Genomic DNA, 24,950 nt, shown 5'->3' with positions numbered 1-24,950 from the left:
TGTTCCGCTCCTTATAGCAGCTGGTTTAAGGCACGGGGCTGGCATTGCAACCTACTCCGCTTCTAATACCAGCTGCATTAAGGCACGGGGGGCATTGCCACCTTCTCCACTCCTTATACCAACTTGGTTAAGGCAGGAGGCAGGCATTACCATCTGCTCTGCTCCTGCTGGATTAAGGCAGTGGTTGGGTAAAACCACCTGTTTTGATTCTGATCCCAGCTGGGTGAAGGGGGGGCATTGCCAAGTGCTCCGCTCCTAATACCAGCCAGGTTAAGGTCAGGGTGACATTGTCACTTGCTCTGCTTCAAATACCAGCTGGGTTAAGGCAGGGGGTGGGCATTGCCACCTGCTCCGCTCCTAATATCAGCTGGGTTGAGTTAGGCGGTAGGCATTGCCTTTTGCCTCACTCCTAATACCTAGCAAACAAACAGGGCAAATTCCGGAGCAACAGCTCAAAAGTAGAGTGGAGAAGAACACCACCGGGGATTAAAGAAACAGTAATATGATCAATTTAAAGTGCTAGTGCTCCCAAATTCATATACATTTACAGCATGCAATTCATACAACAAGATCACATAAGAAGAATAAGGGGAGTACCTCATGTCATCACAAAAAGTGACAGGTGCCCTGCCCCTTTCTGGGAGGAAGTCCCACCTCTATACCCCGGAAGTCCCGCCTCTAGACCCCCGGAAGTCCCACCTCTAGACCCGGAAGTACCGCCTCTAGACCCCGGAAGTCCCGCCTCTAGACCCGGAAGTACCGCCTCTAGACCCCGGAAGCAGTACCCCACCTGACAGGAAGGGCCTAGCAGGTCCACGTGACCCCTCTACGAGCCCCGCCTGCCCCTGTGGAACAGTAGGAAAGAGTTTTGAGTTTATGGGGTGCTAGGGTGGAAAATTGGGGGGGCAGACCAGCCCCCTGCTCCCTAGAAGAGCCTAGCTGGTTCATGTGACCCCTCATTTCGCTCCCCCGAACCCCTAGAAATGGTTTTTGATGGCCCCAGCCCCCTGTCTCTGTATAGGTCCCCTGAGGGGCTCATGTGACGCTGCTATGCATGCGTCATGACTGGCCCTACCTCCTGGATGTTGTTCAAATGCGCCAATGAGCGGGGAGACGGCAGGGGAGCCTGGTCTTTAAATGGAGGAGCAGCAGGATGATCACAGCTTCTTCTGCGGCTGTTCTTGCTGGGCTAGCAGCGCTGTTGAGGGAGTAGAGCCTGTTTACGAGGAAATGAATACGCCGGAGCCATACAGAACTGAAGCTGTGGAAGAAATGCGAGCTTCTTGCGAAGAACCCCGCAAAGAAGATGCACAATGTAGAGAGCTTTCGAGATTTGACTTTCCAGAGTGCATTATTCACTTAGTACAAGGGGTAAGTGCATGGGGAAGGGGAAGAAGGGAAAGAATCAGATCCAGAGGTGGCAGAAAAACAAGCAGGCCTTTTTCTTTTTTGTAGCTTCAGGATAAAGAAGTACCGTGGCGAGTGTTTACAGAAATAATTGAAGCGGCTCACACAGAAGTTTACCCGGAGTGTTGTGATCACTGCTTTGAAGTAGCATATCGACAAAAATTCAGATGCCTGGGACGTGGTGTAATGTATTGGCAAAAATTCAAATGCATGCAGCCTGAATAACCCGGTGACGATCCGGATGCTAGATTTGACAGACCCAAGTGCGTGTGTTTTTTAGTACAGGGGGTAAGTACAAGGGGGAAGGCTGGAGCGGAAAAAGAATCAGACACCTGTGGGAAGTAGAAAAACAGAGTTTTTTCTCTTGTAGCTAGATGATTATGAAGTGGATTGGGAGGTGTTTTCCGAAATAGTCAAAGCGGCGCACACAGAAGTGTACCCAGAGTGCTGTCCGTACTGTAAAGAAATAGCAGATTGGCAAAAATGCGGTTGCCTGAGATGTGAGGAGGAGGAGACGGCTGAGGGAGCGAAAAGCATAAGAGGGGATGAGCCTGTGACAGACCAGAAAGTGGAGCCCATTTATGAAGAAATGCAGAGTGTACACGGTATCCAAGAGCAGCCAGAAGTGCATGAGGAAGACGGCACAGTACCAGGACTGCTGAAACAAAAAATGTCGCAGTGCATACAGACTCTCTACCCTAATGTGAGTATTGAGACTAGGGGAAAGGGGGGAAACGGAAACAGGGTATAGCATACTGGGCGGCTGTTTTTATTTTGCAGATGGGGGAGCTGAACTATGTAGTGGTCAAGGAGGTCAAGGAGGTCAAGGAGAACAAGTTTGATCCTGACTGTTGCAGATTTTGCAACCACATAGCATATTGTCAAGAAGTCCCCTATGATGAAGATGATGAGGGTGCCAGAGCAGATTGTGAGGACTCAGGGGATGAACCAGAGAATGCTGTCCCCATAGAGGTTGGGGAAATAGATCCAACATTGGATGTTTCTGATAGTGCAAAAGCGACAGCCCCGGTGAAAGAAGGTGTAAAGCCGCGCATTCAATACCTGGTCCCAGATGTAAGTACGAAAGAAGGAGGGTCCTGGAAGAATGTAGGGTGGCTAGAGAAGCAATTCTAAAATGTTTTTCTTTTTTCTATTCCTGCAGCCAACAGATGTGCTGATCGAGTGTGCTCTACTGGATGAGGTGCTAGCGAGAGGCCCAGTTGGGGATGGTCCGGTCAGCTTTGAGTATCAGCATCCCCCAAAGCCCCGTGTTATAGCCCCGTGTATGGGGTGCTAGGGTGGAAAATTGGGGGGGCAGACCAGCCCCCTGCTCCCTAGAAGAGCCTAGCTGGTTCATGTGACCCCCTCATTTCGCTCCCCCGAACCCCTAGAAATGGTTTTTGACGGCCCTAGCCCTCTGTCTCTGTATAGGGGCTCATGTGACGCTGCTATGCACGCGTCATGACTGGCCCTACCTCCTGGATGTTGTTCAAATGCGCCAATGAGCGGGGAAATGGCAGGGGAGCCTGGTCTTTAAATGGAAGAGCAGCAGGACGATCATAGCTTCTTCTGCGGCTGTTCTTGCTGGTGCAAGATGGAGAACACCCCTACAAACACGCTTGAAATGGCTGAACCAGTGCCCGAGGTGAAGCGTAAAGCCCTCAAAAGAATGTATGTCAAGATGTCCCGCAAAGGAGATGGCAGCATGTCGGTTGTGAAGCGCCTGTTTGGTTCACCTCCGAGGACTGTAGAAAATGACCATGCTGAACCTAATATGAACAAAAGAGGGAGCCCTGAGGGCGGCCTTTCAACAACCCAGCGGGCTGCAACTATAATAGAGGTACGTGTGCTCTAATTTTACAAGGCTCACCCGAGTATATGTTTGCAGACTGTAAAAGCACGATCTAAACACTCTGTTGTTAATTCTTCTAGGAATGCTGCCGTTCAGATACCCCTGGCCTGATATGGCCCCTGCACGACAGTGTGGATAGATATTTTGAACTGGGCATCCTTCAAGAGGATTATGTCAACCCTAAAAATAGAAGATCTGCAATGAATGAAGTAGTCAAAGCTGTTTCATATTCCATTTTGAACCATTGTTTCAGAGAGATAATGTTTTTTAAATGTACAGGATGTGTTGAAGATATCCCCGCGCAGCTGGGCCACGATTGCCTGACATGGGAAGAGGATTTCTATAACCAGAACTTGAAATATGTATCTACTAAACTCTCCATGGGGCCCATGCTCTATACCATAACATTGCTAGCCACAAGTATCCATTGTTTTACAATGAATGAGGGGCATATTAAACGGCTAGGCAGGTATATAGAAGCGATTCAAAATGCTAAGAATGCACAAGATGCTCTAAATGGATTATTAAAGCAGTGCAAACAACGTTATGTAGATCTGGCTATGAAGATTATTAGAAAGAAATTCACACATCATAACTCCTTACTGAATTACTGTAGTATATGTGCACCAGTCTTAGAGATCAGGATGTAGCCTGTGCCTGATATAAAACAAAGCCATTTTCAATTTTTAAAAATGTGTTCGTGCCTTTTGTCTTACCATCACAGAAACCACTGGGTATGTCTCCAAAAAGATAAGGAGACTGTGTAGAATGTAGCCCGTGTTTGTATAAATAAAGTTGCTTTTCAATCAGTTTAAATGCGTTTATTCCCTTTGTCTTACCATCAGAACATTGTCTGCCTACAGATGATGAAGAATTTAAGTCTTTTCCAAAGATTCACTGTTCAGCTGAGAAGTATTATTGAAAAATGTAACAATTTGCAACATTTCCAATCCTTTTACTTTTTAATTTCTTTTTAAATTAGTGATTTTAAAGCATGGTCCTGTAATAGCACGAGAAGTTCAATTCAAAAGAATGCTCTTACAAGACACCCACTATAAATACTAGTTATAATCACTTCCACACAGATTCCAAAGGGTTCTGGGGATGGACAGCTGGACAGCGGTGGGAAAAATAACACTTCTATTTACTTTAAATGCCTGGTAGCATCAATTCAGAACCATACCAAAGTTGTAAAAAACATACCCATGATATATGCGATAAGACCCCAGATGCAGGGGCCCAGGGGTGAAGTAGAGGTTACTCAAGAATACTTGATGAACAGTGCCCTCTCGTGTAAAAATACTGACAGAGGGCTTTTAGAAGAATCAAGATGGATAGCTGTAGGCCTATGTCAGCTAAAGACTAACAAAATTTGTGGTGGGGTATAAGCTTTCAGGAGTTTATCTTAAAAGCATGATGCTTAAAATGATTTTCATAAAAGAACAGTGTTTCCCCCCAAAATCTACGAGCCCCTATGCATTATTTAACACCAGGGATAGAATTATTTGTGTAGAATTATTCAGTTGATCCTGTTTGCATCTCCTACATGTCTCCAAAGGGAATGTTTCTGGCATCCTAAAAATTTGATTCTGGTACCACCAGACAGAACACGGCAACAGTCTGTTTTCAAAAGATAAGGGGAAAATGTGCTGATTCCTCCATATTATGGGGAGTGCCATAAAAGAAAAGCACCATATTTCAACCGTTCTTCAAAGATTTGGGGTATGACGGGTACGGATCTGAAGGGTTTAAAAACCACGCAGATGGCACAGCTTTTACACACGCTTTCTACCCCTGGGCGCCAAGAAGAGAGAGAAGGTAACAAGCCATCCTTGGTGAGTATCTATGGGCTAACAATTCTTAGAAGGGATTCTAATATTACGTATTTTTCCATTTTTAATAAGGACAAATTATGAGCAATTTATTATTTATTTATTTATTACAAATTATCATCACATTCTGGATGATCTTGAAGGTGAATTTTTAAATCAGCATGCTTTTTCCAAACTGAGAAAGGGCTGAGGGGTTTTACCCTGCTGCCAGAATACTGTTTCTCCACTCCTGCTTATAACTACACTTTTTAAATCTAGCACTCTCCTACAACTATTGTGTATATGAGCTCTGTTAATGAAACTGATATAATTCACACGTCTGTCTCTATGTTTCGAAGGGGGGCATTAACCGCTCATTCTTTATCCAACTGTTTATCAAATACGGGTCTGATAACAGCCTGTGCTCTACTTTGAATGCTGCACACAGCTCTTTTCTAACACAGCCTTTCATTGTAAAAGTTATTGCAAAATTTGTGTGTGTGTGTTCTAGGATTCATTTTTTGAGGGAAGTGGCTGGGATTATATAAATTTGCCCCATAACAGCTAACTGTACTTTTAATCTGAATTTAAGATGCTATGCTCTTTTGTTAGGGTAACATCCAGCTGACTGAAAATGGAAGCAATTGGGTAGTTCACCAGTGCCACTCTAGCATTCTGTGCGATGTCGGTACCATCTTCTTGAGTAATTTTACATTTCACATACAAGAGAGTATTGTTTAAATCGAGGTAATCTTCACCATTCCCGGCTATGAAAAACTCTAGAGGTGCTGACCCCGTGAGGGCCGAGAGGGGCGGAACCTCGATATATACGCTTTTCTCAATGCTGGTCTGGGTAGGGGCTATCTGGAACAAGTCGAGCTCAGACTTTACACACTCTTCCGACCCGCAGTGGATGAAAGCCATAGCCGTTTATAGTACGTCTTTGAGCCTCCTGTGAGACTCCTTCTTCTTCTTGTTCTTTACTCTCCCCTTCTTCACATTTGTCTGTTTCTTAGCTCCCCCGCGCCTTCTTTTAATGGGTCCTGGGGAGCCTCTGCGTGTGCTGGATGCTTTTCTTTTCAGCCCTCCCCTTCTTTTAAGATATAGAAAGCCTGACCCCTCCTGGGGGGCCAGTTTATTCATAACGCCGTGAGTCACGCGGCTCACAACATCTTGAGCGATATTACGCGCAGCGGTTTTCAGGTGTGGCTTGACAATATCCACCCCTTTTCTAAAAAGTGGCACTGCCATTCGAAAAAGGCGCCGGAAAATCCCCCCCACCCCCGCTCCATACATAACGGGTGCCCCGTGGAACCCGGGGAGGCCATAACCCGCCTGAGATTGGTAATATCTCCTAAGCATCGCGGGGTCTCCATAGTCTTTCACGATCACCATTTCTTCCGTGGGCGTATGTGCAACCTCACAATCACCTTCCCGTAGCGGAATGGCACGGCCCGATTCTGATCCGTCTTTATTTCTATGCGGATGGTTTCAATGTGGTGCTTATTGATTGGAATATAGTGAGGCTCGTCATATGTGACCGTGATAAAGTCATGGTGCTTCCCCTGTACAGGAACACACCGTAGAAGGGGCACCGCTGTGTCCCCCACTAACTGATGTTCTATGATATCAGTGTACAGGTACAGGGTATTAATCCCTCCTGTAATATCTCCGCAATTGTAAATTCTTTTGATCGGAACATTAGGGGGTACCCCCATCACATGGGCTAATTCTTCACTCATTGTGACAGTGTAAATATCAAGCCCGTTAAATCTGAGCATTGCACATGTTGGATCAAAATAGAATTGTAGATCAGGGGGCGTCCCAGCCTGTTTTCTGACGGCTGTATTCATAAAATCTGATATGCTGCGCAGGTCATAATAATAGCCTGAACGCACATGATACTCATTGCTATTGGCACCTTCAGATATCCTGAATGATGCATTCTGGCTAAATGTGTACCAATTGCGAGGATACTGAATTTCAACCAGCCCCACTTCCCATTCTCCCCGCAAATCAAGTGGCTTAAACAGCCGCACTGTGAAAGAGGCGCTGGTATTTTTGGGAAATAAGTCCATAGACGCATTGCTAGGGAGTGTAATGTAAAAACCGTCATCCCCCATAGTGGCCTGCTATGTTGTCAGCCTGCACCCAACTGTTAAATTTAGGTGGCCAGCCTAACCACTTCACTAAAAGATACTTCTTTTTCTTCTTAGTTCGTGTAGCAATAATTTTCTCAACCCTGTATGTCCTGTCCTCTCGAGCATTAATCTTCTGCAATTCCTCAGGGTAGAATCTCCCTACTAATAGTTCACCATCAAAGTCTTTTAGGTGAAATAAGGGCCGCTCGCCTCTCCTTGTGATATCTTCTATTATGAAAATTTGATCGGTGAATGTCTGCTCATAACCCTTCTCAAAAGTGCCTTTAGTTTTCGATACTCTCACGTGATCTCCTTTTCTTAACATGGTATCTGTTTCTTTTCTTTGAAAGGAGGGATCATAAACGCGCCTCCATATCAGGAGAGAGTTAGATGCGTTAACATCTACGGGGCGTGCCTGAATAGTTCTATGAAAACTGTGATTGTACCCTTTTAGAAGCTCTTGTAACACATTTGTATATCTATAAGTATTATTGGCTGTGAAATACCGCCACATCTTTGACTTTAAAGTCCTGTTAAATCTTTCAACCATCGCTGCCTTGACTTCATTGTTGGTCACAAAGTGGTGAACCCCATGTTGTTTTAGTACGTTGCTCACTTTTTTATTAAGAAATTCTTTCCCCCTATCTGTTTGTAACTTGCACGGAATGCGGCCCTGCTCGAATATATTTTTAAAAGCCGCTGATACTTCAGCCCCTGCCTTGTCTTTCAGTGCTACATCCCACACGTATTTAGACAAAATGTCAATCACCGTTAGAATGTATTTGTACCCCCCGTTGTATTTAGAAAGCTGTTGCATATCTGCTAAATCAGCCTGCCATTGCTCATCCACATCACCAACATAGGTCTTGTTTCTTTTAAAATGAACTCTTGCTGGCTTATGCAACGTGTACGCATCCTGATCCAAAAGCCATGCTTGCACATCCTTTCTAGTCAGTGTTTTACTAGTCTTAGAAGCCTCTCGAAAGAGGGATTCTGCTCCCCCAAAGCTACCTGCTCCCCCCGGATTATAGTAAATCCCTTTTAATACCGTCTCTTGAGGCATCATGAACTGACTCAACGCTTTTACACTTGGAAAAGGCATTTTATTAAAGTGTGTACAGATTGTGGGCTTTCAACCACAACTCCACCCCCCCCCTTCAATTTCCTTCTCTGGTCATAGTCTCGGGTGCTGCTCCATCAGCCCGCAACTCGGGATCTCCTTTTCTCCCCCGTGGTGTTCCTAAAGGCTCAAAATCACTATCATCGGTTTCAGTTATCGACCATTCATCAGAAGACTTGCAGCAACTAAGATTACAGTATGGCGCATATGGTCTCCACTCATCATCTGAGCTGTTAGAATAGCAGCAATTTTCATAGCAGTAACTCAGCAGAGGTCTCCTCTTTTTCAGCTTCTTCCCTACAGAGGGCTGTGGGTAATGCTCATCTTTAGAGCTCTCTATGCTATCCCCAGCAGGGCCCCACATTGTCTCCTCATTCAGTAGAGTGGGGACGGGGGGCACCTTGGGTACGACACCATCAGTTTGCACCCCCTGCTCGACATTTTCACTCTCAAAATCGCTATCATCATCAGTTTCTGTTAACGACCACTCATCAGAAGAGTTGCAGCAACTATAATGACAGAAGTCCAGGCACGGTCTGTCCGAGTCATCTACATAATCAGAATCACAACAGGTATCACTGCAGTAATCCATCTTAGGTCTCCTCTTTTTCAGCTTCTTCCCTACATGGGGCTTTGGGGGATGCTGATACTCAAAGCTGACCGGACCATCCCCAACTGGGCCTCTCGCTAGCACCTCATCCAGTAGAGCACACTCGATCAGCACATCTGTTGGCTGCAGGAATAGAAAAAAGAAAAACATTTTAGAATTGCTTCTCTAGCCACCCTACATTCTTCCAGGACCCTCCTTCTTTCGTACTTACATCTGGGACCAGGTATTGAATGCGCGGCTTTACGCCTTCTTTCTTTACGCCTTTCTTTCAGAAACATCCATTGTTGGATCTATTTCCCCAACCTCTATGGGGACAGCATCCTCTGGTTCATCCCCTGATTCCTCACAATCTGCTCTGGCACCCTCATCATCTTCATCATAGGGGACTTCTTGACAATATGCTATGTGGTTGCAAAATCTGCAACAGTCAGGATCAAACTTGTTCTCCTTGACCTCCTCAGCCACCACTACATAGTTCAGCTCCCCCATCTGCAAAATAAAAACAGCCGCCCAGTATGCTATACCCTGTTTCCATTTTCCCCCTTTCCCCTAGTCTCAATACTCACATTAGGGTAGAGAGTCTGTATGCACTGCGACATTTTTTGTTTCAGCAGTCCTGGTACTGTGCCGTCTTCCTCATGCACTTCTGGCTGCTCTTGGATACCGTGTACACTCTGCATTTCTTCATAAATGGGCTCCACTTTCTGGTCTGTCACAGGCTCATCCCCTCTTATGCTTTTCGCTCCCTCAGCCGTCTCCTCCTCCTCACATCTCAGGCAACCGCATTTTTGCCAATCTGCTATTTCTTCACAGTACGGACAGCACTCTGGGTACACTTCTGTGTGCGCCGCTTTGACTATTTTGGAAAACACCTCCCAATCCACTTCATAATCATCTAGCTACAAGAGAAAAAACTCTGTTTTTCTACTTCCCACAGGTGTCTGATTCTTTTTCCGCTCCAGCCTTCCCCCTTGTACTTACCCCCTGTACTAAAAAACACACGCACTCGGGTCTGTCAAATCTAGCATCCGGATCGTCACCGGGTTGTTCAGGCTGCATGCATTTGAATTTTTGCCAATACATTACACCACGTCCCAGGCATCCGAATTTTTGTCGATATGCTACTTCAAAGCAGTGATCACAACACTCCGGGTAAACTTCTGTGTGAGCCGCTTCAACTATTTCTGTAAACACTCGCCACGGTACTTCTTTATCCTGCAGCTACAAAAAAGAAAAAGGCCTGCTTGTTTTTCTGCCACCTCTGGATCTGATTCTTTCCCTTCTTCCCCTTCCCCATGCACTTACCCCTTGTACTAAGTGAATAATGCACTCTGGAAAGTCAAATCTCGAAAGCTCTCTACATTGTGCATCTTCTTTGCGGGGTTCTTCGCAAGAAACTCGCATTTCTTCCACAGCTTCAGTTCTGTATGGCTCCGGCGTATTCATTTCCTCGTAAACAGGCTCTACTCCCTCAACAGCGCTGCTAGCCCAGCAAGAACAGCCGCAGAAGAAGCTGTGATCGTCCTGCTGCTCCTCCATTTAAAGACCAGGCTCCCCTGCCGTCTCTCCGCTCATTGGCGCATTTGAACAACATCCAGGAGGTAGGGCCAGTCATGACGCATGCATAGCAGCGACACATGAGCCCCTCAGGGGACCTATACAGAGACAGGGGGCTGGGGCCATCAAAAACCATTTCTAGGGGTTCGGGGGAGTGAAATGAGAGGTCACATGAACCAGCTAGGCTCTTCTAGGGAGCAGGGGGCTGGTCTGCCCCCCCCAATTTTCCACCCTAGCACCCCATAAACTCAAAACTCTTTCCTACTGTTCCACAGGGGCAGGCGGGGCTCGTAGAGGGGTCACGTGGACCTGCTAGGCCCTTCCTGTCAGGTGGGGTACTGCTTCCGGGGTCTAGAGGCGGTACTTCTGGGTCTAGAGGCAGGACCTCCAGGGTCTAGAGGCGGTACTTCCGGGTCTAGAGGTGGGACTTCCGGGGGTCTAGAGGCGGGACTTCCGGGGTATAGAGGCGGGACTTCCTCCCAGAAAGGGGCAGGGCACCTGTCACTTTTTGTGATGACATGAAGTACTCCCCTTATTCTTCTTATGTGATCTTGTTGTATGAATTGCATGCTGTAAATGTATATGAATTTGGGAGCACTAGCACTTTAAATTGATCATATTACTGTTTCTTTAATCCCCGGTGGTGTTCTTCTCCACTCTACTTTTGAGCTGTTGCTCCGGAATTTGCCCTGTTTGTTTGCTAGGTATTAGGAGTGAGGCAAAAGGCAATGCCTACCGCCTAACTCAACCCAGCTGATATTAGGAGCGGAGCAGGTGGCAATGCCCACCCCCTGCCTTAACCCAGCTGGTATTTGAAGCAGAGCAAGTGACAATGTCACCCTGACCTTAACCTGGCTGGTATTAGGAGTGGAGCACTTGGTAATGCCCCCCCCTTCACCCACCTGGGATCAGAATCAAAACAGGTGCTTTTACCCAACCACTGCCTTAATCCAGCAGGAGCAGAGCAGATGGCAATGCCTGCCTCCTGCCTTAACCAAGTTGGTATAAGGAGTGGAGAAGGTGGCAATGCCCCCGTGCCTTAATGCAGCTGGTATTAGAAGCGGAGTAGGTTGCAATGCCAGCCCCGTGCCTTAAACCAGCTGCTATAAGGAGCGGGGGGGTCTAGCGACTTCCGGGGGTCTAGAGGCGGGACTTCCGGGGTATAGAGGTGGGACTTCCTCCCAGAAAGGGGCGGGGCACCTGTCACTTTTTGTAATGACATGAGGTATCCCCCTTATTCTTCTCACATATTAAATACAAAATACAAAGTTCTAAGAACAAGGGCCACACATTCCCCTCCCAAACATTCCAAGGAAGCAGGATGCCAACTCCAAGTCCAATAGCAGGTAAGTACTGTGCTTCTTAGAGAGTGCAAGTCTCATTTACTTCTTCTTTCTTGCTTATAGATTTTCTATATAAATGACTGTTAATATGAATCCTATAACAAAAGAACACAGAAAGGCAATAAGAAATAAGTTCACTAACATTTCTTAATAAATCCTAAGTTTAACATTGCTCAAAGTTTCTATGAAATACATAGGTAAAGATAGGTTCTCACCTAGATTCTCCCAAGAGATCTCTTCCATCAGTACCCTGCTTATTCTATCTGTGTTTGCAATTATATGCCTAATCATATGCAAATATTTAGGGTCTATTCACATGATAGCACAAACAAATAATGATTGGTTTGACACTTCACTGAATATTCATAATTTCATAGTACAGCCTTCTAATTAGTTAAAAAATTATGTCATAGTCTGATCTGCAAGAGAATACTATAAATCTCTGACAAGTGTCAAGAAAAAGTTAAGTTGGGTGATCACCATTGGTTGAATCTCAGATAGAGGAACATCAATCTCAGTAGAGTCCACTATTTTAATTAATTGTCAAAAGATGTAAGCACACCTGCTGAATTACCTTACACATAGAAAAAATACACTGAAAGTTCATGCAAAGTTTAAAAGTTCATCTAGAGAATACAGAAGCTAGGCTTAGTATTTTTCAGTATTGATTATTGCCATATGGTTTTAATATATATTGGCATAACACGTTCATGAAGCCAGACAGTCTGGCACCTTTCAATCAATTCCCCTGGCAACATAAGCGTGGACTGTCTGAACTCTTTCTGAACTCCTTCTGGCTTTCCTTCTGGCTTGTAACCTCTCAAAGTAGCTTCCAGCAGACAGTCCAGCTTTTGCCACTGTGAAAAGACAATGGCAGGAAAGGGAGGGACCCATGGAGCATGCCTTTCCCTGGATGCAATCTCTCTGAAACCTGGGGGTCTTCAGAGGACAGTGAGGACTATGTCCCCTGCAAATTTGGTGGGCGTTGGACATTGGGAAGGTCAGAAGAGAGGAAAGATTTGGTGTCTGCTGTACCAGAGCTCAGGAGTAGACATAAAAGCCTAAAGCAGACCTCAGCTAAACACAGTGAGGAAGTGACTAATGGGCAGAGGAGCTTGAAAACAGGTCCATTATCTGTGCTGAAGGAAGGTTCTCTTTCATGGTGTTCCTGGACCTGAGGCTAGAGAGTCCTCCGAAGGGGATGACTTAATCAGGACTTTGAGCTTGAGGGCTTACGTGGCTCATTGAAGCCCTCTGAGTCTATGATTTTATATACTTAATTCAGGTACATTGCCTACCAGATGGGATAAAATAAAAATGTTAAAATAAATAGCACTTTGAAGAACTTCTTGACACTGGTTCTAATTAACTACCAGGAGCAAAGTACATTATTGCTAAAATCAGGTAATGACCACATAAACGAACCCTTAACACAGAAAGCTAATATCCTGATTTGGAGTATTTTTTGGATCTTATTTATAAAATATTCTTATATTCCTTTAATAATCAATTAGGTTGCTGAAATAAAATGGTGGTTTATATCTGTGTTAAGGACTGTGTCCAATTAAACTCTGTAAATTCTTGTAGTCAAGAAGTTTGCAAATTAAAACACAGTACCTTTTGGTGCTACACCTCTGAAGATGCCAGCCACAGCTGCTGGCGAAACGGCAGGAACTACAATGCCAAGACCACGGCAATACAGCCCGGAAAACCCACAACAACCAAAACACAGTACCCATTATTTTGAAGTCAAGTATCCAAATTTTAAACCTGTTTCCAAATAAAAAATAAATTATGGCATTTAATGGAGAGCTGAAGATCTTATTAGCTCTCTCCGTTCACACACAGAGAAGCAAAAAAATAAAACACAGCCTGTAGCTTATAGTTTTTCATCCAAATTTCTCCTCTTTGCTGGTTCCCACTTGATGGAATGGACTGCCTGAAGAAGTCAGGGAAGTTCCCATTCTCCTGGCTCTCTACAAAATAGGCAAAACTGAATTATTCAAGAGGGCTTTTTTTACCCAGAGAAAAGGTCTATGCTGTAGGGAAATGGTTCAGAGAGATGTGTTGGTTAAGGGATAGGCTGTAGACTCTGCATACTGAATTTTGCTGTAAGCATGCTCCTACTGGATAGTTTCCAAATCATTTAATCTGTCTATTATGTTTTGTTTCAGCATAGTTTCTGCTCTGTATTAGGTATATGATTATTTTCATAGTCCCTGTTTTATTGTATTGTTTATTGAATGTTCCAGCTGTTCATTGTCTTGGCTTATACTGTGTAATCTGCCTGGAGTCTCAGTAAGAAAGGCCAACTATAATAAAAACGTAAGTATGTTAACGAAAAATAAATTAGACAGGGGAGGAAATGGGCAGATGTCCATAAATGATATCAAGAAGAAAGCAATCAGGCCTCCAGCACCAGAGGGAAATTGCATGTTGAGGATATGAGTCTGTTCCCTCCTCACCCCTCTAAAGCCTGTATAAAAACACCATCAGGACAAGATTCTGCATCCAGTTTCTTAACTCATCTCTTGATCAAGGACTTCAGAGAGTTTGGTAAGTATTGAGGACAAAGCTTATCAGGATAGATTAGATGGCAGGAACTGGCAATACTGAGCCTGGAGAAGAGTAAAGAGGGGATATAAGAGCACTCTTCACATAGATGGAGGGCTGTCACATGAAGACGGCAAGGAAATGATTTCTGATGCTCCAGAGCAAAGATTAGAAGTAGTGGGTTTAAATTATCTGGCAGTAGATTGCAGTGGAATCTAAAGAGAACATTCCTAATTGGATAAACAGTTCAAGAACAGAACCAAATATCTTTGTGGAAGAGAGCTTGACCTTCACTGGATGTCTTTAAATAAAGCTATACCGCAATCGCAGGGGATTCAGCAAGCAGGCAGTTGAAATAGATGGCCTGCAAAACCTCCACTCCATTTGGGTCGTTGTATGAGCTGATGAGTTTTTGGAGTGTGACAGAGCTGCTGCTTGCTACTTGCTAGCCTTTGGGGAGAGAGACAGAGAGAGTATAATTGAGCTTGGATTTTGTGGATTGGGAAGGATCTATCGCCTCTGGTTCCAGTGCTGCTGCCAGGCCCTGAGTCCAAGCTCAGTGGGCACCTCAGCGGAGGGCTCACACAGTGTTATTAGTGCCTGATCTGTTCATGTCTGTGGGAGTGGTGGGCTAGGGCTCTAGTCCCTCCCTCCCTCTGGTGCCAGGGCTGCTGCCAGGCCCTGGAGCCCAGCTCAGTGGGCACCTTGGCTGAGGGCTCACACAGCATTATTATTGCCTGATCTGTTCATGTCTGTGGGAGTGGTGGGCTAGGGCTCTAGTCCCTCCCTCCCTCTGGTGCCAGGGCTGCTGCCAGGCCCTGGAGCCAAGCTCAGTGGGCACCTCAGCGGAGGGCTCACACAGTGTTATTAGTGCCTGATCTGTTCATGTCTGTGGGAGTGGTGGGCTAGGGCTCTACTCCCTCCCTCCCTCTGGTGCCAGGGCTGCTGCCAGGCCCTGGAGCCCAGCTCAGTGGGCACCTTGGCTGAGGGCTCACACAGTATTATTATTGCCTGATCTTTTCAGGTCTGTGGGAGTGGTGGGCTAGGGCTCTAGTCCCTCCCTCCCTCTGGTGCCAGGGCTGCTGCCAGGCCCTGGAGCCAAGCTCAGTGGGCACCTCAGCGGAGGGCTCACACAGTGTTATTAGTGCCTGATCTGTTCATGTCTGTGGGAGTGGTGGGCTAGGGCTCTACTCCCTCCCTCCCTCTGGTGCCAGGGCTGCTGCCAGGCCCTGGAGCCAAGCTCAGTGGGCACCTCAGCAGAGGGCTCACACAGTGTTATTAGTGCCTGATCTGTTCATGTCTGTGGGAGCGGTGGGCTAGGGCTCTACTCCCTCCCTCCTTCTGGTGCCAGGGCTGCTGCCAGGCCCTGGAGCCCAGCTCAGTGGGCACCTTGGCTGAGGGCTCACACAGTGTTATTAGTGCCTGATCTGTTCATGTCTGTGGGAGAGGTGGGCTAGGGATCTAGTCCCTCCCTCCCTCTGGTGCCAGGGCTGCTGCCAGAACCTGGAGCCAAGCTCAGTGGGCACCTCAGCTGAGGGCTCACATTGATTCTTATTTATCAGTGCCTGATCTGGTCAGGTCTGTGGGAGGGGTGGGCTAGGGCTCCAGTCCCTCCCTCCCTCTGGTTCCAGGGCTGCTGCCAGGCTCGGCTAAGGGCTCACCAAATGATTATTATTATCATAGCCATTATCATTTTCATTATTATTATTATTATCAACAGTACTATTATTAATAGACTCTGTGCCTGTTCTGTCCAGGCATCTTGGTGTACTGGGCTATGGCTCTACCCTCAGCTTGTGGTTCCAGGACTGCTGCCAGGCCCTGGGGCCAAGCTCAGTGGGCACCTTGGCTGAGGGCTCACACAGTGTTATTAGTGCCTGATCTGTTCATGTCTGTGGGAAAGGTGGGCTAGGGATCTAGTCCCTCCCTCCCTCTGGTGCCAGGGCTGCTGCCAGAACCTGGAGCCAAGCTCAGTGGGCACCTCAGCTGAGGGCTCACATTGATTCTTATTTATCAGTGCCTGATCTGGTCAGGTCTTTGGGAGGGGTGGGCTAGGGCTCCAGTCCCTCCCTCCCTCTGGTTCCAGGGCTGCTGCCAGGCTCGGCTAAGGGCTCACCAAATGATTATTATTATCATAGCCATTATCATTTTCATTATTATTATTATTATCAACAGTATTATTTTTAATAGACTCTGTGCCTGTTCTGTCCAGGCATCTTGGTGTACTGGGCTATGGCTCTACCCTCAGCCTGTGGTTCCAGGACTGCTGCCAGGCCCTGGGGCCAAGCTCAGTGGGCACCTTGGCTGAGGGCTCACACAGCATAATTATTGCCTGATCTTTTCATGTCTGTGGGAGTGGTGGGCTAGGGCTCTAGTCCCTCCCTCCCTCTGGTGCCAGGGCTCCTGCCAGGCCCTGGAGCCCAGCTCAGTGGGCACCTTGGCTGAGGGCTCACACAGCATTATTATTGCCTGATCTGGTCAGGTCTATGGGAGTGGTGGGCTAGGGCTATAGTCCCTCCCTCCCTCTGGTGCCAGGGCTGCTGCCAGGCCCTAGGGCCCAGCTCAGTAGGCACCTTGGCTGAGGGTTCACACAGTATTATTATTGCCTGATCTGGTCAGGTCTGTGGGAGTGGTGGGCTAGGGCTCTAGTCTCTCCCTCCCTCTGGTTCCAGGGCTGCTGCCAGGCTCGGCTGAGGGCTCACCAAATGATTATTATTATCATAGCCATTATCATTTTCATTATTATTATCACTATTATTATTAATAGTCTCTGTGCCTGTTCTGTCCAGGCATCTTGGTGTGCTGGGCTATGGCTCTAGCCTCAGCCCCTGGTTCCAGGGCTGCTGCCAGGCCCTGGGGCCAAGCTCAGTGGGCACCTTGGCTGAGGGCTCACACAGTATTATTATTGCCTGATCTGTTCATGTCTGTGGGAGTAGTGGGCTAGGGCTCTAGTCCCTCCCTCACTCTGGTGCCAGGGCTGCTGCCAGGCCCTAGGGCCCAGCTCAGTGGGCACCTTGGCTGAGGGCTCACACAGCATTATTATTGCCTGATCTGGTCAGGTCTATGGGAGTGGTGGGCTAGGGCTATAGTCCCTCCCTCCCTCTGGTGCCAGGGCTGCTGCCAGGCCCTGGGGCCAAGCTGAGTGGGCCCTTCGGCTGAGGGCTCACAGTATTATTTCCAGAGCCTGATCTGGTGGTCAGGCAACTTGTTGTGCTGGACTAGGGCTCTAGCATCAGCCTCTGGTTCCGCGGCAGCTGCCAGGCCCTGCGGTCAAGCTCAGTGGGCACTGTGGCGGAGGGCACATAGAGTCATCTCCTTTTCTGTCCTCCTTAATTCTAGTTTGGTGGCAAAATGAGTCTTCCTGTTGTATTGGCCAGCAAGGGTGGGTGTGGGGGAAAGTGCGATGGCAGTCCTCCTGGTTTACTTGGGGAAAGCAATATTGGGTGTGGCTCAAAGGCAGTATAGATTCCTCCCGCTCCCCCCAATTCAGCTGTGGAGGCTGTGGAGGAGGCCAAAGAGGTCTTTCTGCAGGGGGGAGAGAATTTCTTTCAACAGTTTGAGGATGGGGTGGGTGACGCATCCCTGGAGGAATGGTTTGTGTGCTATGAAAGATCCCTCCCATCCACATCCCAAACTCTCGGTGGTGTCCACCCCTCACCCCTTCGTCCATGGCCAGCTCTGCAGTGCAGCCTGTAACCGTTCATCCTCCTTCCCCTGGGACAGTTAAAGGTCCATGTTTCAATACCTCCATATGGAGGCACTTTCGGGCCCTTACTAATGACCCCTGTGTGGTGCAGTGCCATGCCTGTGATGTCTTGGTGCGCAGGGGCAAAAACCCAAAGCACCTGTCTTCGACGGCCCTGACTCCGCACCTGAAGATGCACCACCCAAGCCTATCTCCCTCCTTGCCAAGTGAAAGATCCATTGGGGGGCAAGAGGGGGCAACCAGCTTTTCTGAGCAGGCATCAGTGGAAGGGTCACTTTGCCCTGAGGGTCACGCCGGTAGGAGCAGAGCGCTCCGGCAGGACGAGGGGGTAGTCCCCTCAGGGTCTGGGACAGCGCTGCTTAGAACCTCGAGGTTGATGGCTCAGGAGGCAGGCCTTCATGTCTTGGCAGAGACAATTGCCCTATATGGCTTGCCTCTATCTAGCATGGAGTGCATGGGGTTCTGCAGGCTACTAAATCATTTTGCCCCTTGGTTCTCCATGCCGTCGCTGCGCACCCTTGCCTGTTGAGTCCTGTGGGTATCTCAAATGAGGGCTGGCATGTTTGGGTCAGGTTTAGCCAGGTCCACTCCCACTGCTAACAGGCTTCTGAGACCTTGATAGGCCTTCCTGGAACAGCCAGATCATCATGACACCTCCTTTCTGCAAAGGCAGAAAAGTGAGTGATGATGGTGGCAGCCTCCTTTGGGCACTTGCACAACAGCTCATGAGCTGTTGCACATATATTTGAGCTGCATGGTGTCCCTATCAATTGCAAATGCTGAGCCCACTGAGCAGGGGGGAATGGGTCCCTAGAATTATGTCCTTCCCGCAAAGGCAGGAAGGTGGTCAATATCAGCTGCTGCTGCTGCTGTCCCATTTCTGTCTCCCCCTCTCAGAAACCACTCTGACCCGTCCAATAATGTCTCCTGTCCTGCCCATCCCCTTCTTTTCACAAAGGCAGGACAGCAGGTCATGTCTGCCCCTTCTTCATGAGGGACTATCCTGCTGCTGCTCCCTCCTTGGTCACAAGGAACAGCTCCACTGAGATCACACAACCAATTGTATCATATAGGGATACAGTCGGTTGCACAGCATGGTGGCTCCCCTGACAATGGGACTGATGGGACATCTTTCAACTGGGTGGGAATGTGTCCTGCAACTCCCGTCCTTTCCAACAAGGCAGGAAGGTGGGTGGTGCTGGCTGCTGCCAGAGAAATCCTCAGGGGGACACTCGAGTGATGCTTTGAGACTTCTGGGGGATCTTGCCACTTCCTCTCCAAATGACATGCCAATACGACCCATCCATGGATAAAAGGATTGAAAATAAAAAACAGAGACAGATACAAACATTAGAGAATGTATAAGTAGAATGAACAATACACTGGAAGGTATGTGCATACGTTAAGGAATGTCTGTTAACAGTGAGAGAATGGCATATAGTGGGAAAATTGTATGTAGAAAACGATAGAGATTGAATTAGAAAGAGAGGGGACATCACCCACCCTCCAGCCCTCACCGGGAATAAACACGCGCTCCTGTGAGGTCAGGCGGTTGCAGGAGAATCTTCCCACTCACCCTCCACAAGACATGCCCTCTCCCTCCCATCCTTTCTGGCATGGCAGGAAGGTGGGTACTATTGGCTGCCACTGTATTATTCCTCAGTGGGACCCTTGGGTGAGGACCCGCGGTTGCTGGGGGATCTTGCCACTCCCCCTCCACATGTCAGACAGAACAAAATAGAGACACACATAGAAAGATGTATTGAAAAACAAAAGATCAACACACGAGCATATATATAGATGAAGATAGAGAAAGGAATGTAGAAAACGATATAGTTATACACTCTCGGCCAAACCTACCTCAAAGGGTAGTTTTCAGGAGAAAATGGAGAAAACCAGAACAACGTAAGGCTGTTTGGGTCCCCTTTGGGAAGAAAGGTAGAGTATGAAATTTGTTATAAATATAACTTTGCTCGTTCAGTATTTAAATTACCATTAAATATGGCACACAAGGAACTCCAGCGTTGGTGTGAGGGGCAAGCAGTGGTGGAGTCCCTATTAAAAAAATAAAATAAAAGATAAAACGTATTTGTGTTATTTATTAAGATGTTTTCTAATGCCTACATTCTTATGGTCATCACTCGGTGTCTTCCTCTTTAAAGCAGCCCTCCTGGCATTCGGAATAGCCAGTGTCTTTTCTCTTGCAGCTCACACTTTATGAGTCACCATTTCTATGAATATGTAGGAAATTCCACAAGGCTCTCAATGGGGTGTAGACTGGAGGCATTTTTATGAGAGAATGGGGTATTTAAAGGTTTCTTTTAGTACATATGTTCTTTTTTTTGTAAAGAATTTTTATTAGGTAAGAATATTAATATACAACTTTCAAATAACATCTCATTATCCTTTTCCCCCACCCTTTCCCTCCCCCCCTTTTTCCAGGACTTCCAACAGCTTTCCAACCCTATATCCTAATCTATTCCCAATCTGTCCCCTTTTTCTATAATTCATTATCTCATATTTACTTACTCTTTTATTCAACTAAGCCCTAAGAACATATGTTCTTAATTGTAATTTCTAGGAGGAATGGTGGTACATAAATATTTTAATAAAGTAACACATAAAGACAAAATGGAAAAGGGGAGTCAGCCAAAAAATGATTCCCCAGAAATACGGTGATGTCTTTTAAAGGGAGGACCTGCTAGATGTTTTGAGGGAGGCTCACCTGCAGTGTAATGTGTAAGTTGCCTATTGCATTCCACAATCATTACCTTTTGCATTGGAATATGCTACCTCTGAACTTGGAGGTTCAGTCCAAAACTGTTGTGAGAAGAAACCAGTGATTGAGTTGATCTTTCCCTCATACACATACACACACTGAACTAGGTGTTGTCTTTCCAGATCAGCAACCAACTCAAGATGTCTCTAACCCCATTAGAATTAGCCATGCAAACTATTGCCAACATTTTCAGCCAATACAAGGAGGACGGAAGAAATCCTCCCACAGTCACCAAGGAAAGAATGCAGAAGCTAATGAAGGATCAGCTCCCAAACTTGATACAGGTGAGAGGGGAGTGGGTTGGCTCATTGCGTGGAAGGAAGTGGCCTCCTTAACTTGAAGTATTTAATGTGCAGCTCGTTGGGGGAGAAGAAGGAAGATCTTGGGTGGCATTCCAGCTGTTCTCTACAGAGGTCCATTGGAGATGAAAGCAAGCGAGCTGGGTGAACATGGAAGGAATGAGGTCATGGGATGCATGACTGGTTGATATGCAAATTGTGAACCCTTAAGTGGTATAATCCCCTTTTGTAAACTTCCAAGAGATACCAGCTTCTGAAGGAGGAGTCATTTTATGTCACCCTTTGTGCCTCCTTCTCCATTTTGTAGCTTTTCCACCCATGGCTTTTAATCTCTGGGGCCTCACTTTTGCTCAGCGGCCAATAACCTCACCCAGTGGTCCCTCCCAAGCTCCATGAGGCTCAGAACGCTTGGCGACCCACCTCTCATAGAGCATATGGAGAAGGGTTTCAGCTAGGCATGGCAGATCAATGCATGGAAGTTGGTTTCATTCTTTAATTTTGTAATTAATACCCAAATTGACTGTATTGTTGTTTGGTATGCCTTTGTGTCATTCTTGTATTTCCAGTTTCATAACTTGACTTCATTATCATTTCCCTTTTGTTTCAATGGAAGAGACACGTACAGCACATTGTCAAGTCTGTGCCTTCTTGTTTTTCTACCCCAACGGAACAACATACAGAGGGATTGTAGTACTCCTCTCGGACATCCACATGGTCAACTTTCAGACAGATGAAATAAAGGTTTCCCTCTTTTTGAGGCCATGAAATGCACGCATATTTAACATCAAAGTCTATTGAGAACTGATAGGAAAGATTTCAGACAGTGAAATAAACAGCAGAGCAGCCCGTTAACCTGAAGAACTGTAGAAAGAGACTGAGGCAGACGGGTGGCCTAAGGAGGCTAAGACAGCTGGCAGGCAGCAGGAGGAGGACCCTGAGGTAGGTTTGCTCAGTTAGAAGATAACTTTTGGAGACTTTTAGGCAAGCAGAGGAGTGCTGACTGGAGGGGAAATATGGCAGAGCAGGGTGAGCATTGAGAGGAGAGAGGATGACCAAGTCCCACCCCATTTCTCTCAGGACTGGAATACCTCACACATGTACGTGATCCTAGTGACTACAGCTTGCAGTTAAGGAAGCCCAGAGCCTCTCTCCCCTATCCCTTTAAGGAACAGTTTTTAGAAAAACACCGGCTGCCCTTTAAAAGTGAACTCAATAGAGGCAGAGTCTACATAAAAACAAAACCGTAGGGTTTCCTCTCCATTGTAGGTGCTTTAGATGGTAACTTTGTTTTGCTTTCATATTAATTGCAATAATGATAAAACACTCCAGAACTGTGAAACACTCGCCATAAGAAAAGAGTCTAGATTAGACTCCATGTAGTTGACAATGGTGTAGAGGATGGAACTTTCAACAGAATGTGAGCGATAAGAGTTCACAGGCTTGTGATGGCTTAGGCAGACATGCTCCCCTTGTACCTATTAAGCATGTTCTTATTATTATGCATATCATTTTATTTTATTATATAGGTATTTTTTGGGAAAAAAGAAGAGTAACCTTAAGGAATGTTTAGTGTGTTAGACCATATCTGAGCCATGCTTGGGTATTAAACCTTTGTGTTTGGACTATTTCTACTTAGATAATCTGGAAGGGTATCTAAAGGACCTGTGATATATTCGTAAACCATATAACAAGACAACAATTTCCATTTTTTATCCACTGCAGGAAAACAACCCAGGGACTTCTGAGGAGAGATACAGATATGATGTCGAATTGAGTCTTGATGAGTTCCAGAATCTTGTCGCCAAAGTGCTTCGTTCTGCATACAGATGATTCTACATCACGCTGCATGATGTCACTAAGAGATAATAAAGACCTGATGAAAAGTCCCTGGATGGTGTTTGGCTTTTTTCATGCCATTGTGGCATGATTAATTTAATTTTCTTCCCCATCCCATGCATATTATTCAGGGCAGGCAGAAACCTAGACTGGAAGGTCTGGTGACCTGACGCTGAGGAGTGGTCAGTGGAGCTTTGCACACAATCCAAACTGTTGAAAGGCTCAGCATGGAACATCTCAGGAACTTTTATGGTGGGACAATTTTTTGCCATGAGCAGGATTCTGAATAAAAAATAAGGTGCATTGGAGTAATGAAAATGAGTGAAATAAGGAAGCTGAAGGAACCTGGTTGGAAGGTTCAGACTGAGGCAGTACCGGGCCCTGTGTCTTATGTGGGTTTTGTTTTCAGCTCCCTCTGAAGAGAAAAAGGCACATCTATTTAAGACTTAGTTCAAGATCATTAATACTATGGTATTCTCAATCAGCGTGTGTGAATTTTAAATTTGGAAAATGAAGATCTGACAGGAAGAAAATTGACTGGTTTGAAATGTGGTGAGGGAGGAGTGTTTCATGAATAACATTAACACACAAAAAGACAAATAAACTGAAGCTGTCATACAAGAAAAGAAAATTATTGGAAAAGACAACAATGCTAGGAAAAGTTGAAGGAAGTAGGAAAAAAGGAAGGCCCAAATTGAGATCTCTTGACTCAATGAATGATGCCGTAGAGTTCGGTTTGCAAGATCTCAGCAAGGCTGTTAACGATAGGACTTTTTGGAGGTGGTTGATTCATAAGATTCTGTAAATCAGAAGCAACTTGACAGCACATCACGCACACACACTTAGGGACAAACAAAATACGATGGTAAATATATGCTGACCCCTGGTGTCACTTCTCTATTTTAAAGAGATTTTAAACAGGTCTGCCCCAACACACTTATTCATGTGCCAAAACAGCAGCGGGGAGGGAAGCACACACCTTGATACGTGTCCCCACTGAAGCTGAAACTTAGGTGTCTGGATGACATGGAAGTTCTTGACTTTTGGTGGAACCAGTTCCAAACTCTCACATAGATCAGAGCTATCTGGATGTGCCATGAGGGCCAAGAAAATTGTATTCTGGTTTTTCCATTTATCTGTGTATGTATGTCCACACCAACTTGCTTCAAAAAAAGTAGCAGGGTCCTGGTTTGATTGGAGAAGAATGCCAGTGGAACAACATGGCTTCATTCCATACAAGACTTGCCAGATTTATGTAAACATTTCTGAAATGGGATATGCATGGTTGAGTTCCTACACAGAATTTACTTGTTCCCATAGAGTTGTGAGTGAATGTTAGAGTGTCACCACTGAGATGATGGCATCTTTTCCGGGTTGTGCCAGAACTGGCATCATCACTCAGGGAATGCCAATTACACACTGCTCCGTCCTAAGTCCCCACCCACCCCATCTCCCACTGGTTCCCAAATCGTGCCTGACAACCCTACCCCAAACATCTCCCATCAGTTGCCATTGCTTGGCTGGCAACTCTGATTTTCTGTGGAGGTTGCTGGACAGGAAGGGGAGCCACTCCTCAAGTACCCCCAAGATTCTCCTTGCTGGCCATGGCTGAACAGCCTTCAAATGTGGGGTGCGGGAGAAAGTTGACATAACCTGTCTCCTCTGTCTGAAACTGGTCTCTCTTGGAGCTTTACTTAAGAGGAATATACCCATTAAGAGTTCGGAACTTGCACACAAACCAAGGGTGCACCCTGCAATCTTATCCCAGTTCAGTTCATCCAGCCAACCTCTTGTCACCTCCTACAGACCTATGTGGCAGGTGGGTGAAAAGCGATTAGAGAGCTGATTTCTTCTCCTCCAAATTGTACGTGCATCAAATAGCCCAGTTAAGGAGACCAGTTTCTTCAAGCAATGAGACACCCCACCTCACCCCTTC

The 24,950-nt window shown here is 46.4% G+C and overlaps 1 long non-coding RNA gene across 1 annotated transcript; it reads left to right on the top strand.

Annotated features, from left to right (window-relative positions):
• The first annotated feature begins 14,290 nt into the window (after positions 1-14,290).
• LOC129341888 (uncharacterized) lies at positions 14,291-23,054 on the top strand. The gene is made up of 3 exons (XR_008598178.1): positions 14,291-14,397; positions 21,002-21,163; positions 22,901-23,054. It is a non-coding gene; the product is annotated as an uncharacterized LOC129341888 (long non-coding RNA).
• The last annotated feature ends 1,896 nt before the right edge of the window (positions 23,055-24,950 follow it).

Source organism: Eublepharis macularius, chromosome 1 (assembly GCF_028583425.1).
Source record: "Eublepharis macularius isolate TG4126 chromosome 1, MPM_Emac_v1.0, whole genome shotgun sequence".
Lineage (NCBI taxonomy): Eukaryota > Metazoa > Chordata > Lepidosauria > Squamata > Eublepharidae > Eublepharis > Eublepharis macularius.
The sequence above is the reverse complement of the archived record's forward strand: the minus strand, read 5'-3'. Positions and strand labels throughout refer to the sequence as shown.